This window comes from Giraffa tippelskirchi, chromosome 8 (genome assembly GCF_054371585.1).
Source record: "Giraffa tippelskirchi isolate mGirTip1 chromosome 8, T2T-mGirTip1v1.2.pri, whole genome shotgun sequence".
Taxonomy (NCBI): Eukaryota; Metazoa; Chordata; class Mammalia; order Artiodactyla; family Giraffidae; genus Giraffa; species Giraffa tippelskirchi.
The window spans coordinates 71,183,487-71,197,500 of record NC_137282.1 but is presented as its reverse complement, the minus strand read 5'-3'; positions in this window follow the sequence as shown (position 1 = coordinate 71,197,500).

The following is a 14,014-nucleotide window of genomic DNA, read 5'->3' as shown; positions in this document are numbered from 1 at the left end:
GCCGGCGCGCGCGCATCGCCCGGCTGTCAGGGAGTCTGCCCCTCCCCCCCTCCTTCCCTAACTCGGCCGCAGAGCCGCCAGGAGCCGCGGGTCGACGAGCCCGACGGGGCTCTATCCCCTCCCCCCACTTCCCTAACTCTGTCGACGAGCTGCGGGTGCCCGCGGGGCCACCTGCGACCGGGGCTCTCCCACTCGCGACCTCGCCCGCCGAGCCGCCAGCGCGCGCCCGTCGCCCGGCTGTCAGGCTGTCTGCCCCTCCCCCGCTCCTCCCCTCACTCTGCCGCCCAGCTGGCGTTGCCCGCGGGCACCTGCCGGCCGGGCCTCTCCCACTGGCGACCTCGCCCGCCCAGCCGCCAGCGCGCGCCCGTCGCCCGCCTGGCAGTGCCCGCGGGTCGACCAGCCGGACGGGGCTCTATCCCCTCCCCCCCTTCCCTAACCCTGCCGACGAGCTGCGGGTGCCCGCGTGTCCACCTGCCGGCCTGGCCTCTCGCACTCGCGACCTCTGGTGACGAGCCGCCAGCGCGCGCGCGTCGCCCGGCTGTCGAGGTGTCTGCCCCGCCCCCCCTTTCCTCACTCTGCCGCCGAGCTGGCGGTGCCCGCGTGTCCACCTGCCGGCCGGGCCTCCCCCACTCGCGACCTGTGCCGCCGAGCCGCCGGCGCGCGCGCATCGCCCGGCTGTCAGGGAGTCTGCCCCTCCCCCCCTCCTTCCCCAACTCGGCCGCAGAGCCGCCAGGAGCCGCGGGTCGACGAGCCCGACGGGGCTCTATCCCCTCCCCCCACTTCCCTGACTCTGCCGCCGAGCCGGCGGTGCCCCCGTGTCCACCTGCCGGCCGGGCCTCTCGCACTCGCGACCTCTGGTGACGAGCCGCCAGCGCGCGCGCATCGCCCGGCTGTCGAGGTGTCTGCCCCGCCCCCCCTTTCCTCACTCTGCCGCCGAGCTGGCGGTGCCCGCGTGTCCACCTGCCGGCCGGGCCTCCCCCACTCGCGACCTGTGCCGCCGAGCCGCCGGCGCGCGCGCATCGCCCGGCTGTCAGGGAGTCTGCCCCTCCCCCCCTCCTTCCCCAACTCGGCCGCAGAGCCGCCAGGAGCCGCGGGTCGACGAGCCCGACGGGGCTCTATCCCCTCCCCCCACTTCCCTGACTCTGCCGCCGAGCCGGCGGTGCCCGCGTGTCCACCTGCCGGCCGGGCCTCTCGCACTCGCGATCTCTGGTGACGAGACGCCAGCGCGCGCGCGTCGCCCGCCTGGCTTGGAATCCGCCCCTCCCCCTCCTTCCCTCACTCTGCCGCCGAGCTGGCGGTGCCCGCGGGTCCACCTGCCCCCCGTTGCTCCCCTACACGCGACCTCTGGTCACGAGCCGCCGGCGCGCGCGCGTCGCCCGGCTGTCTAGGTGTCTGCCCCTCCCCCCCCTTTCCTCACTCTGCCGCCGAGCTGGCGGTGCCCGCGTGTCCACCTGCCGGCCGGGCCTCCCCCACTCGCGACCTGTGCCGCCGAGCCGCCGGCGCGCGCGCATCGCCCGGCTGTCAGGGAGTCTGCCCCTCCCCCCCTCCTTCCCTAACTCGGCCGCAGAGCCGCCAGGAGCCGCGGGTCGACGAGCCCGACGGGGCTCTATCCCCTCCCCCCACTTCCCTAACTCTGTCGACGAGCTGCGGGTGCCCGCGGGGCCACCTGCGACCGGGGCTCTCCCACTCGCGACCTCGCCCGCCGAGCCGCCAGCGCGCGCCCGTCGCCCGGCTGTCAGGCTGTCTGCCCCTCCCCCGCTCCTCCCCTCACTCTGCCGCCCAGCTGGCGTTGCCCGCGGGCACCTGCCGGCCGGGCCTCTCCCACTGGCGACCTCGCCCGCCCAGCCGCCAGCGCGCGCCCGTCGCCCGCCTGGCAGTGCCCGCGGGTCGACCAGCCGGACGGGGCTCTATCCCCTCCCCCCCTTCCCTAACCCTGCCGACGAGCTGCGGGTGCCCGCGTGTCCACCTGCCGGCCTGGCCTCTCGCACTCGCGACCTCTGGTGACGAGCCGCCAGCGCGCGCGCGTCGCCCGGCTGTCGAGGTGTCTGCCCCGCCCCCCCTTTCCTCACTCTGCCGCCGAGCTGGCGGTGCCCGCGTGTCCACCTGCCGGCCGGGCCTCCCCCACTCGCGACCTGTGCCGCCGAGCCGCCGGCGCGCGCGCATCGCCCGGCTGTCAGGGAGTCTGCCCCTCCCCCCCTCCTTCCCCAACTCGGCCGCAGAGCCGCCAGGAGCCGCGGGTCGACGAGCCCGACGGGGCTCTATCCCCTCCCCCCACTTCCCTGACTCTGCCGCCGAGCCGGCGGTGCCCCCGTGTCCACCTGCCGGCCGGGCCTCTCGCACTCGCGACCTCTGGTGACGAGCCGCCAGCGCGCGCGCATCGCCCGGCTGTCGAGGTGTCTGCCCCGCCCCCCCTTTCCTCACTCTGCCGCCGAGCTGGCGGTGCCCGCGTGTCCACCTGCCGGCCGGGCCTCCCCCACTCGCGACCTGTGCCGCCGAGCCGCCGGCGCGCGCGCATCGCCCGGCTGTCAGGGAGTCTGCCCCTCCCCCCCTCCTTCCCCAACTCGGCCGCAGAGCCGCCAGGAGCCGCGGGTCGACGAGCCCGACGGGGCTCTATCCCCTCCCCCCACTTCCCTGACTCTGCCGCCGAGCCGGCGGTGCCCGCGTGTCCACCTGCCGGCCGGGCCTCTCGCACTCGCGATCTCTGGTGACGAGACGCCAGCGCGCGCGCGTCGCCCGCCTGGCTTGGAATCCGCCCCTCCCCCTCCTTCCCTCACTCTGCCGCCGAGCTGGCGGTGCCCGCGGGTCCACCTGCCGGCCGTTGCTCCCCTACACGCGACCTCTGGTCACGAGCCGCCGGCGCGCGCGCGTCGCCCGGCTGTCTAGGTGTCTGCCCCTCCCCCCCCTTTCCTCACTCTGCCGCCGAGCTGGCGGTGCCCGCGTGTCCACCTGCCGGCCGGGCCTCCCCCACTCGCGACCTGTGCCGCCGAGCCGCCGGCGCGCGCGCATCGCCCGGCTGTCAGGGAGTCTGCCCCTCCCCCCCTCCTTCCCTAACTCGGCCGCAGAGCCGCCAGGAGCCGCGGGTCGACGAGCCCGACGGGGCTCTATCCCCTCCCCCCACTTCCCTAACTCTGTCGACGAGCTGCGGGTGCCCGCGGGGCCACCTGCGACCGGGGCTCTCCCACTCGCGACCTCGCCCGCCGAGCCGCCAGCGCGCGCCCGTCGCCCGGCTGTCAGGCTGTCTGCCCCTCCCCCGCTCCTCCCCTCACTCTGCCGCCCAGCTGGCGTTGCCCGCGGGCACCTGCCGGCCGGGCCTCTCCCACTGGCGACCTCGCCCGCCCAGCCGCCAGCGCGCGCCCGTCGCCCGCCTGGCAGTGCCCGCGGGTCGACCAGCCGGACGGGGCTCTATCCCCTCCCCCCCTTCCCTAACCCTGCCGACGAGCTGCGGGTGCCCGCGTGTCCACCTGCCGGCCTGGCCTCTCGCACTCCCGACCTCTGGTGACGAGCCGCCAGCGCGCGCGCGTCGCCCGGCTGTCGAGGTGTCTGCCCCGCCCCCCCTTTCCTCACTCTGCCGCCGAGCTGGCGGTGCCCGCGTGTCCACCTGCCGGCCGGGCCTCCCCCACTCGCGACCTGTGCCGCCGAGCCGCCGGCGCGCGCGCATCGCCCGGCTGTCAGGGAGTCTGCCCCTCCCCCCCTCCTTCCCCAACTCGGCCGCAGAGCCGCCAGGAGCCGCGGGTCGACGAGCCCGACGGGGCTCTATCCCCTCCCCCCACTTCCCTGACTCTGCCGCCGAGCCGGCGGTGCCCCCGTGTCCACCTGCCGGCCGGGCCTCTCGCACTCGCGACCTCTGGTGACGAGCCGCCAGCGCGCGCGCATCGCCCGGCTGTCGAGGTGTCTGCCCCGCCCCCCCTTTCCTCACTCTGCCGCCGAGCTGGCGGTGCCCGCGTGTCCACCTGCCGGCCGGGCCTCCCCCACTCGCGACCTGTGCCGCCGAGCCGCCGGCGCGCGCGCATCGCCCGGCTGTCAGGGAGTCTGCCCCTCCCCCCCTCCTTCCCCAACTCGGCCGCAGAGCCGCCAGGAGCCGCGGGTCGACGAGCCCGACGGGGCTCTATCCCCTCCCCCCACTTCCCTGACTCTGCCGCCGAGCCGGCGGTGCCCGCGTGTCCACCTGCCGGCCGGGCCTCTCGCACTCGCGATCTCTGGTGACGAGACGCCAGCGCGCGCGCGTCGCCCGCCTGGCTTGGAATCCGCCCCTCCCCCTCCTTCCCTCACTCTGCCGCCGAGCTGGCGGTGCCCGCGGGTCCACCTGCCGGCCGTTGCTCCCCTACACGCGACCTCTGGTCACGAGCCGCCGGCGCGCGCGCGTCGCCCGGCTGTCTAGGTGTCTGCCCCTCCCCCCCCTTTCCTCACTCTGCCGCCGAGCTGGCGGTGCCCGCGTGTCCACCTGCCGGCCGGGCCTCCCCCACTCGCGACCTGTGCCGCCGAGCCGCCGGCGCGCGCGCATCGCCCGGCTGTCAGGGAGTCTGCCCCTCCCCCCCTCCTTCCCTAACTCGGCCGCAGAGCCGCCAGGAGCCGCGGGTCGACGAGCCCGACGGGGCTCTATCCCCTCCCCCCACTTCCCTAACTCTGTCGACGAGCTGCGGGTGCCCGCGGGGCCACCTGCGACCGGGGCTCTCCCACTCGCGACCTCGCCCGCCGAGCCGCCAGCGCGCGCCCGTCGCCCGGCTGTCAGGCTGTCTGCCCCTCCCCCGCTCCTCCCCTCACTCTGCCGCCCAGCTGGCGTTGCCCGCGGGCACCTGCCGGCCGGGCCTCTCCCACTGGCGACCTCGCCCGCCCAGCCGCCAGCGCGCGCCCGTCGCCCGCCTGGCAGTGCCCGCGGGTCGACCAGCCGGACGGGGCTCTATCCCCTCCCCCCCTTCCCTAACCCTGCCGACGAGCTGCGGGTGCCCGCGTGTCCACCTGCCGGCCTGGCCTCTCGCACTCGCGACCTCTGGTGACGAGCCGCCAGCGCGCGCGCGTCGCCCGGCTGTCGAGGTGTCTGCCCCGCCCCCCCTTTCCTCACTCTGCCGCCGAGCTGGCGGTGCCCGCGTGTCCACCTGCCGGCCGGGCCTCCCCCACTCGCGACCTGTGCCGCCGAGCCGCCGGCGCGCGCGCATCGCCCGGCTGTCAGGGAGTCTGCCCCTCCCCCCCTCCTTCCCCAACTCGGCCGCAGAGCCGCCAGGAGCCGCGGGTCGACGAGCCCGACGGGGCTCTATCCCCTCCCCCCACTTCCCTGACTCTGCCGCCGAGCCGGCGGTGCCCCCGTGTCCACCTGCCGGCCGGGCCTCTCGCACTCGCGACCTCTGGTGACGAGCCGCCAGCGCGCGCGCATCGCCCGGCTGTCGAGGTGTCTGCCCCGCCCCCCCTTTCCTCACTCTGCCGCCGAGCTGGCGGTGCCCGCGTGTCCACCTGCCGGCCGGGCCTCCCCCACTCGCGACCTGTGCCGCCGAGCCGCCGGCGCGCGCGCATCGCCCGGCTGTCAGGGAGTCTGCCCCTCCCCCCCTCCTTCCCCAACTCGGCCGCAGAGCCGCCAGTAGCCGCGGGTCGACGAGCCCGACGGGGCTCTATCCCCTCCCCCCACTTCCCTGACTCTGCCGCCGAGCCGGCGGTGCCCGCGTGTCCACCTGCCGGCCGGGCCTCTCGCACTCGCGATCTCTGGTGACGAGACGCCAGCGCGCGCGCGTCGCCCGCCTGGCTTGGAATCCGCCCCTCCCCCTCCTTCCCTCACTCTGCCGCCGAGCTGGCGGTGCCCGCGGGTCCACCTGCCGGCCGTTGCTCCCCTACACGCGACCTCTGGTCACGAGCCGCCGGCGCGCGCGCGTCGCCCGGCTGTCTAGGTGTCTGCCCCTCCCCCCCCTTTCCTCACTCTGCCGCCGAGCTGGCGGTGCCCGCGTGTCCACCTGCCGGCCGGGCCTCCCCCACTCGCGACCTGTGCCGCCGAGCCGCCGGCGCGCGCGCATCGCCCGGCTGTCAGGGAGTCTGCCCCTCCCCCCCTCCTTCCCTAACTCGGCCGCAGAGCCGCCAGGAGCCGCGGGTCGACGAGCCCGACGGGGCTCTATCCCCTCCCCCCACTTCCCTAACTCTGTCGACGAGCTGCGGGTGCCCGCGGGGCCACCTGCGACCGGGGCTCTCCCACTCGCGATCTCTGGTGACGAGACGCCAGCGCGCGCGCGTCGCCCGCCTGGCTTGGAATCCGCCCCTCCCCCTCCTTCCCTCACTCTGCCGCCGAGCTGGCGGTGCCCGCGGGTCCACCTGCCGGCCGTTGCTCCCCTACACGCGACCTCTGGTCACGAGCCGCCGGCGCGCGCGCGTCGCCCGGCTGTCGAGGTGTCTGCCCCTCCCCCCCCTTTCCTCACTCTGCCGCCGAGCTGGCGGTGCCCGCGTGTCCACCTGCCGGCCGGGCCTCTCGCACTCGCGACCTCTGGTGACGAGCCGCCAGCGCGCGCGCATCGCCCGGCTGTCGAGGTGTCTGCCCCGCCCCCCCTTTCCTCACTCTGCCGCCGAGCTGGCGGTGCCCGCGTGTCCACCTGCCGGCCGGGCCTCCCCCACTCGCGACCTGTGCCGCCGAGCCGCCGGCGCGCGCGCATCGCCCGGCTGTCAGGGAGTCTGCCCCTCCCCCCCTCCTTCCCCAACTCGGCCGCAGAGCCGCCAGGAGCCGCGGGTCGACGAGCCCGACGGGGCTCTATCCCCTCCCCCCACTTCCCTGACTCTGCCGCCGAGCCGGCGGTGCCCGCGTGTCCACCTGCCGGCCGGGCCTCTCGCACTCGCGATCTCTGGTGACGAGACGCCAGCGCGCGCGCGTCGCCCGCCTGGCTTGGAATCCGCCCCTCCCCCTCCTTCCCTCACTCTGCCGCCGAGCTGGCGGTGCCCGCGGGTCCACCTGCCGGCCGTTGCTCCCCTACACGCGACCTCTGGTCACGAGCCGCCGGCGCGCGCGCGTCGCCCGGCTGTCTAGGTGTCTGCCCCTCCCCCCCCTTTCCTCACTCTGCCGCCGAGCTGGCGGTGCCCGCGTGTCCACCTGCCGGCCGGGCCTCCCCCACTCGCGACCTGTGCCGCCGAGCCGCCGGCGCGCGCGCATCGCCCGGCTGTCAGGGAGTCTGCCCCTCCCCCCCTCCTTCCCTAACTCGGCCGCAGAGCCGCCAGGAGCCGCGGGTCGACGAGCCCGACGGGGCTCTATCCCCTCCCCCCACTTCCCTAACTCTGTCGACGAGCTGCGGGTGCCCGCGGGGCCACCTGCGACCGGGGCTCTCCCACTCGCGACCTCGCCCGCCGAGCCGCCAGCGCGCGCCCGTCGCCCGGCTGTCAGGCTGTCTGCCCCTCCCCCGCTCCTCCCCTCACTCTGCCGCCCAGCTGGCGTTGCCCGCGGGCACCTGCCGGCCGGGCCTCTCCCACTGGCGACCTCGCCCGCCCAGCCGCCAGCGCGCGCCCGTCGCCCGCCTGGCAGTGCCCGCGGGTCGACCAGCCGGACGGGGCTCTATCCCCTCCCCCCCTTCCCTAACCCTGCCGACGAGCTGCGGGTGCCCGCGTGTCCACCTGCCGGCCTGGCCTCTCGCACTCCCGACCTCTGGTGACGAGCCGCCAGCGCGCGCGCGTCGCCCGGCTGTCGAGGTGTCTGCCCCGCCCCCCCTTTCCTCACTCTGCCGCCGAGCTGGCGGTGCCCGCGTGTCCACCTGCCGGCCGGGCCTCCCCCACTCGCGACCTGTGCCGCCGAGCCGCCGGCGCGCGCGCATCGCCCGGCTGTCAGGGAGTCTGCCCCTCCCCCCCTCCTTCCCCAACTCGGCCGCAGAGCCGCCAGGAGCCGCGGGTCGACGAGCCCGACGGGGCTCTATCCCCTCCCCCCACTTCCCTGACTCTGCCGCCGAGCCGGCGGTGCCCCCGTGTCCACCTGCCGGCCGGGCCTCTCGCACTCGCGACCTCTGGTGACGAGCCGCCAGCGCGCGCGCATCGCCCGGCTGTCGAGGTGTCTGCCCCGCCCCCCCTTTCCTCACTCTGCCGCCGAGCTGGCGGTGCCCGCGTGTCCACCTGCCGGCCGGGCCTCCCCCACTCGCGACCTGTGCCGCCGAGCCGCCGGCGCGCGCGCATCGCCCGGCTGTCAGGGAGTCTGCCCCTCCCCCCCTCCTTCCCCAACTCGGCCGCAGAGCCGCCAGGAGCCGCGGGTCGACGAGCCCGACGGGGCTCTATCCCCTCCCCCCACTTCCCTGACTCTGCCGCCGAGCCGGCGGTGCCCGCGTGTCCACCTGCCGGCCGGGCCTCTCGCACTCGCGATCTCTGGTGACGAGACGCCAGCGCGCGCGCGTCGCCCGCCTGGCTTGGAATCCGCCCCTCCCCCTCCTTCCCTCACTCTGCCGCCGAGCTGGCGGTGCCCGCGGGTCCACCTGCCGGCCGTTGCTCCCCTACACGCGACCTCTGGTCACGAGCCGCCGGCGCGCGCGCGTCGCCCGGCTGTCTAGGTGTCTGCCCCTCCCCCCCCTTTCCTCACTCTGCCGCCGAGCTGGCGGTGCCCGCGTGTCCACCTGCCGGCCGGGCCTCCCCCACTCGCGACCTGTGCCGCCGAGCCGCCGGCGCGCGCGCATCGCCCGGCTGTCAGGGAGTCTGCCCCTCCCCCCCTCCTTCCCTAACTCGGCCGCAGAGCCGCCAGGAGCCGCGGGTCGACGAGCCCGACGGGGCTCTATCCCCTCCCCCCACTTCCCTAACTCTGTCGACGAGCTGCGGGTGCCCGCGGGGCCACCTGCGACCGGGGCTCTCCCACTCGCGACCTCGCCCGCCGAGCCGCCAGCGCGCGCCCGTCGCCCGGCTGTCAGGCTGTCTGCCCCTCCCCCGCTCCTCCCCTCACTCTGCCGCCCAGCTGGCGTTGCCCGCGGGCACCTGCCGGCCGGGCCTCTCCCACTGGCGACCTCGCCCGCCCAGCCGCCAGCGCGCGCCCGTCGCCCGCCTGGCAGTGCCCGCGGGTCGACCAGCCGGACGGGGCTCTATCCCCTCCCCCCCTTCCCTAACCCTGCCGACGAGCTGCGCGTGCCCGCGTGTCCACCTGCCGGCCTGGCCTCTCGCACTCCCGACCTCTGGTGACGAGCCGCCAGCGCGCGCGCGTCGCCCGGCTGTCGAGGTGTCTGCCCCGCCCCCCCTTTCCTCACTCTGCCGCCGAGCTGGCGGTGCCCGCGTGTCCACCTGCCGGCCGGGCCTCCCCCACTCGCGACCTGTGCCGCCGAGCCGCCGGCGCGCGCGCATCGCCCGGCTGTCAGGGAGTCTGCCCCTCCCCCCCTCCTTCCCCAACTCGGCCGCAGAGCCGCCAGGAGCCGCGGGTCGACGAGCCCGACGGGGCTCTATCCCCTCCCCCCACTTCCCTGACTCTGCCGCCGAGCCGGCGGTGCCCCCGTGTCCACCTGCCGGCCGGGCCTCTCGCACTCGCGACCTCTGGTGACGAGCCGCCAGCGCGCGCGCATCGCCCGGCTGTCGAGGTGTCTGCCCCGCCCCCCCTTTCCTCACTCTGCCGCCGAGCTGGCGGTGCCCGCGTGTCCACCTGCCGGCCGGGCCTCCCCCACTCGCGACCTGTGCCGCCGAGCCGCCGGCGCGCGCGAATCGCCCGGCTGTCAGGGAGTCTGCCCCTCCCCCCCTCCTTCCCCAACTCGGCCGCAGAGCCGCCAGGAGCCGCGGGTCGACGAGCCCGACGGGGCTCTATCCCCTCCCCCCACTTCCCTGACTCTGCCGCCGAGCCGGCGGTGCCCGCGTGTCCACCTGCCGGCCGGGCCTCTCGCTCTCGCGATCTCTGGTGACGAGACGCCAGCGCGCGCGCGTCGCCCGCCTGGCTTGGAATCCGCCCCTCCCCCTCCTTCCCTCACTCTGCCGCCGAGCTGGCGGTGCCCGCGGGTCCACCTGCCGGCCGTTGCTCCCCTACACGCGACCTCTGGTCACGAGCCGCCGGCGCGCGCGCGTCGCCCGGCTGTCTAGGTGTCTGCCCCTCCCCCCCCTTTCCTCACTCTGCCGCCGAGCTGGCGGTGCCCGCGTGTCCACCTGCCGGCCGGGCCTCCCCCACTCGCGACCTGTGCCGCCGAGCCGCCGGCGCGCGCGCATCGCCCGGCTGTCAGGGAGTCTGCCCCTCCCCCCCTCCTTCCCTAACTCGGCCGCAGAGCCGCCAGGAGCCGCGGGTCGACGAGCCCGACGGGGCTCTATCCCCTCCCCCCACTTCCCTAACTCTGTCGACGAGCTGCGGGTGCCCGCGGGGCCACCTGCGACCGGGGCTCTCCCACTCGCGACCTCGCCCGCCGAGCCGCCAGCGCGCGCCCGTCGCCCGGCTGTCAGGCTGTCTGCCCCTCCCCCGCTCCTCCCCTCACTCTGCCGCCCAGCTGGCGTTGCCCGCGGGCACCTGCCGGCCGGGCCTCTCCCACTGGCGACCTCGCCCGCCCAGCCGCCAGCGCGCGCCCGTCGCCCGCCTGGCAGTGCCCGCGGGTCGACCAGCCGGACGGGGCTCTATCCCCTCCCCCCCCTTCCCTAACCCTGCCGACGAGCTGCGGGTGCCCGCGTGTCCACCTGCCGGCCGGGCCTGTCGCACTCGCGACCTCTGGTGACGAGCCGCCAGCGCGCGCGCGTCGCCCGGCTGTCGAGGTGTCTGCCCCGCCCCCCCTTTCCTCACTCTGCCGCCGAGCTGGCGGTGCCCGCGTGTCCACCTGCCGGCCGGGCCTCCCCCACTCGCGACCTGTGCCGCCGAGCCGCCGGCGCGCGCGCATCGCCCGGCTGTCAGGGAGTCTGCCCCTCCCCCCCTCCTTCCCCAACTCGGCCGCAGAGCCGCCAGGAGCCGCGGGTCGACGAGCCCGACGGGGCTCTATCCCCTCCCCCCACTTCCCTGACTCTGCCGCCGAGCCGGCGGTGCCCCCGTGTCCACCTGCCGGCCGGGCCTCTCGCACTCGCGACCTCTGGTGACGAGCCGCCAGCGCGCGCGCGTCGCCCGGCTGTCGAGGTGTCTGCCCCGCCCCCCCTTTCCTCACTCTGCCGCCGAGCTGGCGGTGCCCGCGTGTCCACCTGCCGGCCGGGCCTCTCGCACTCGCGACCTCTGGTGACGAGCCGCCAGCGCGCGCGCATCGCCCGGCTGTCGAGGTGTCTGCCCCGCCCCCCCTTTCCTCACTCTGCCGCCGAGCTGGCGGTGCCCGCGTGTCCACCTGCCGGCCGGGCCTCCCCCACTCGCGACCTGTGCCGCCGAGCCGCCGGCGCGCGCGCATCGCCCGGCTGTCAGGGAGTCTGCCCCTCCCCCCCTCCTTCCCCAACTCGGCCGCAGAGCCGCCAGGAGCCGCGGGTCGACGAGCCCGACGGGGCTCTATCCCCTCCCCCCACTTCCCTGACTCTGCCGCCGAGCCGGCGGTGCCCCCGTGTCCACCTGCCGGCCGGGCCTCTCGCACTCGCGACCTCTGGTGACGAGCCGCCAGCGCGCGCGCGTCGCCCGGCTGTCGAGGTGTCTGCCCCGCCCCCCCTTTCCTCACTCTGCCGCCGAGCTGGCGGTGCCCGCGTGTCCACCTGCCGGCCGGGCCTCTCGCACTCGCGACCTCTGGTGACGAGCCGCCAGCGCGCGCGCATCGCCCGGCTGTCGAGGTGTCTGCCCCGCCCCCCCTTTCCTCACTCTGCCGCCGAGCTGGCGGTGCCCGCGTGTCCACCTGCCGGCCGGGCCTCCCCCACTCGCGACCTGTGCCGCCGAGCCGCCGGCGCGCGCGCATCGCCCGGCTGTCAGGGAGTCTGCCCCTCCCCCCCTCCTTCCCCAACTCGGCCGCAGAGCCGCCAGGAGCCGCGGGTCGACGAGCCCGACGGGGCTCTATCCCCTCCCCCCACTTCCCTGACTCTGCCGCCGAGCCGGCGGTGCCCGCGTGTCCACCTGCCGGCCGGGCCTCTCGCACTCGCGATCTCTGGTGACGAGACGCCAGCGCGCGCGCGTCGCCCGCCTGGCTTGGAATCCGCCCCTCCCCCTCCTTCCCTCACTCTGCCGCCGAGCTGGCGGTGCCCGCGGGTCCACCTGCCGGCCGTTGCTCCCCTACACGCGACCTCTGGTCACGAGCCGCCGGCGCGCGCGCGTCGCCCGGCTGTCTAGGTGTCTGCCCCTCCCCCCCCTTTCCTCACTCTGCCGCCGAGCTGGCGGTGCCCGCGTGTCCACCTGCCGGCCGGGCCTCCCCCACTCGCGACCTGTGCCGCCGAGCCGCCGGCGCGCGCGCATCGCCCGGCTGTCAGGGAGTCTGCCCCTCCCCCCCTCCTTCCCTAACTCGGCCGCAGAGCCGCCAGGAGCCGCGGGTCGACGAGCCCGACGGGGCTCTATCCCCTCCCCCCACTTCCCTAACTCTGTCGATGAGCTGCGGGTGCCCGCGGGGCCACCTGCGACCGGGGCTCTCCCACTCGCGACCTCGCCCGCCGAGCCGCCAGCGCGCGCCCGTCGCCCGGCTGTCAGGCTGTCTGCCCCTCCCCCGCTCCTCCCCTCACTCTGCCGCCCAGCTGGCGTTGCCCGCGGGCACCTGCCGGCCGGGCCTCTCCCACTGGCGACCTCGCCCGCCCAGCCGCCAGCGCGCGCCCGTCGCCCGCCTGGCAGTGCCCGCGGGTCGACCAGCCGGACGGCGCTCTATCCCCTCCCCCCCTTCCCTAACCCTGCCGACGAGCTGCGGGTGCCCGCGTGTCCACCTGCCGGCCTGGCCTCTCGCACTCGCGACCTCTGGTGACGAGCCGCCAGCGCGCGCGCGTCGCCCGGCTGTCGAGGTGTCTGCCCCGCCCCCCCTTTCCTCACTCTGCCGCCGAGCTGGCGGTGCCCGCGTGTCCACCTGCCGACCGGGCCTCCCCCACTCGCGACCTGTGCCGCCGAGCCGCCGGCGCGCGCGCATCGCCCGGCTGTCAGGGAGTCTGCCCCTCCCCCCCTCCTTCCCCAACTCGGCCGCAGAGCCGCCAGGAGCCGCGGGTCGACGAGCCCGACGGGGCTCTATCCCCTCCCCCCACTTCCCTGACTCTGCCGCCGAGCCGGCGGTGCCCCCGTGTCCACCTGCCGGCCGGGCCTCTCGCACTCGCGACCTCTGGTGACGAGCCGCCAGCGCGCGCGCATCGCCCGGCTGTCGAGGTGTCTGCCCCGCCCCCCCTTTCCTCACTCTGCCGCCGAGCTGGCGGTGCCCGCGTGTCCACCTGCCGGCCGGGCCTCCCCCACTCGCGACCTGTGCCGCCGAGCCGCCGGCGCGCGCGCATCGCCCGGCTGTCAGGGAGTCTGCCCCTCCCCCCCTCCTTCCCCAACTCGGCCGCAGAGCCGCCAGGAGCCGCGGGTCGACGAGCCCGACGGGGCTCTATCCCCTCCCCCCACTTCCCTGACTCTGCCGCCGAGCCGGCGGTGCCCGCGTGTCCACCTGCCGGCCGGGCCTCTCGCACTCGCGATCTCTGGTGACGAGACGCCAGCGCGCGCGCGTCGCCCGTCTGGCTTGGAATCCGCCCCTCCCCCTCCTTCCCTCACTCTGCCGCCGAGCTGGCGGTGCCCGCGGGTCCACCTGCCGGCCGTTGCTCCCCTACACGCGACCTCTGGTCACGAGCCGCCGGCGCGCGCGCGTCGCCCGGCTGTCTAGGTGTCTGCCCCTCCCCCCCCTTTCCTCACTCTGCCGCCGAGCTGGCGGTGCCCGCGTGTCCACCTGCCGGCCGGGCCTCCCCCACTCGCGACCTGTGCCGCCGAGCCGCCGGCGCGCGCGCATCGCCCGGCTGTCAGGGAGTCTGCCCCTCCCCCCCTCCTTCCCTAACTCGGCCGCAGAGCCGCCAGGAGCCGCGGGTCGACGAGCCCGACGGGGCTCTATCCCCTCCCCCCACTTCCCTAACTCTGTCGACGAGCTGCGGGTGCCCGCGGGTCCACCTGCGACCGGGGCTCTCCCACTCGCGACCTCGCCCGCCGAGCCGCCAGCGCGCGCCCGTCGCCCGGCTGTCAGGCTGTCTGCCCCTCCCCCGCTCCTCCCCTCACTCTGCCGCCCAGCTGGCGTTGCCCGCGGGCACC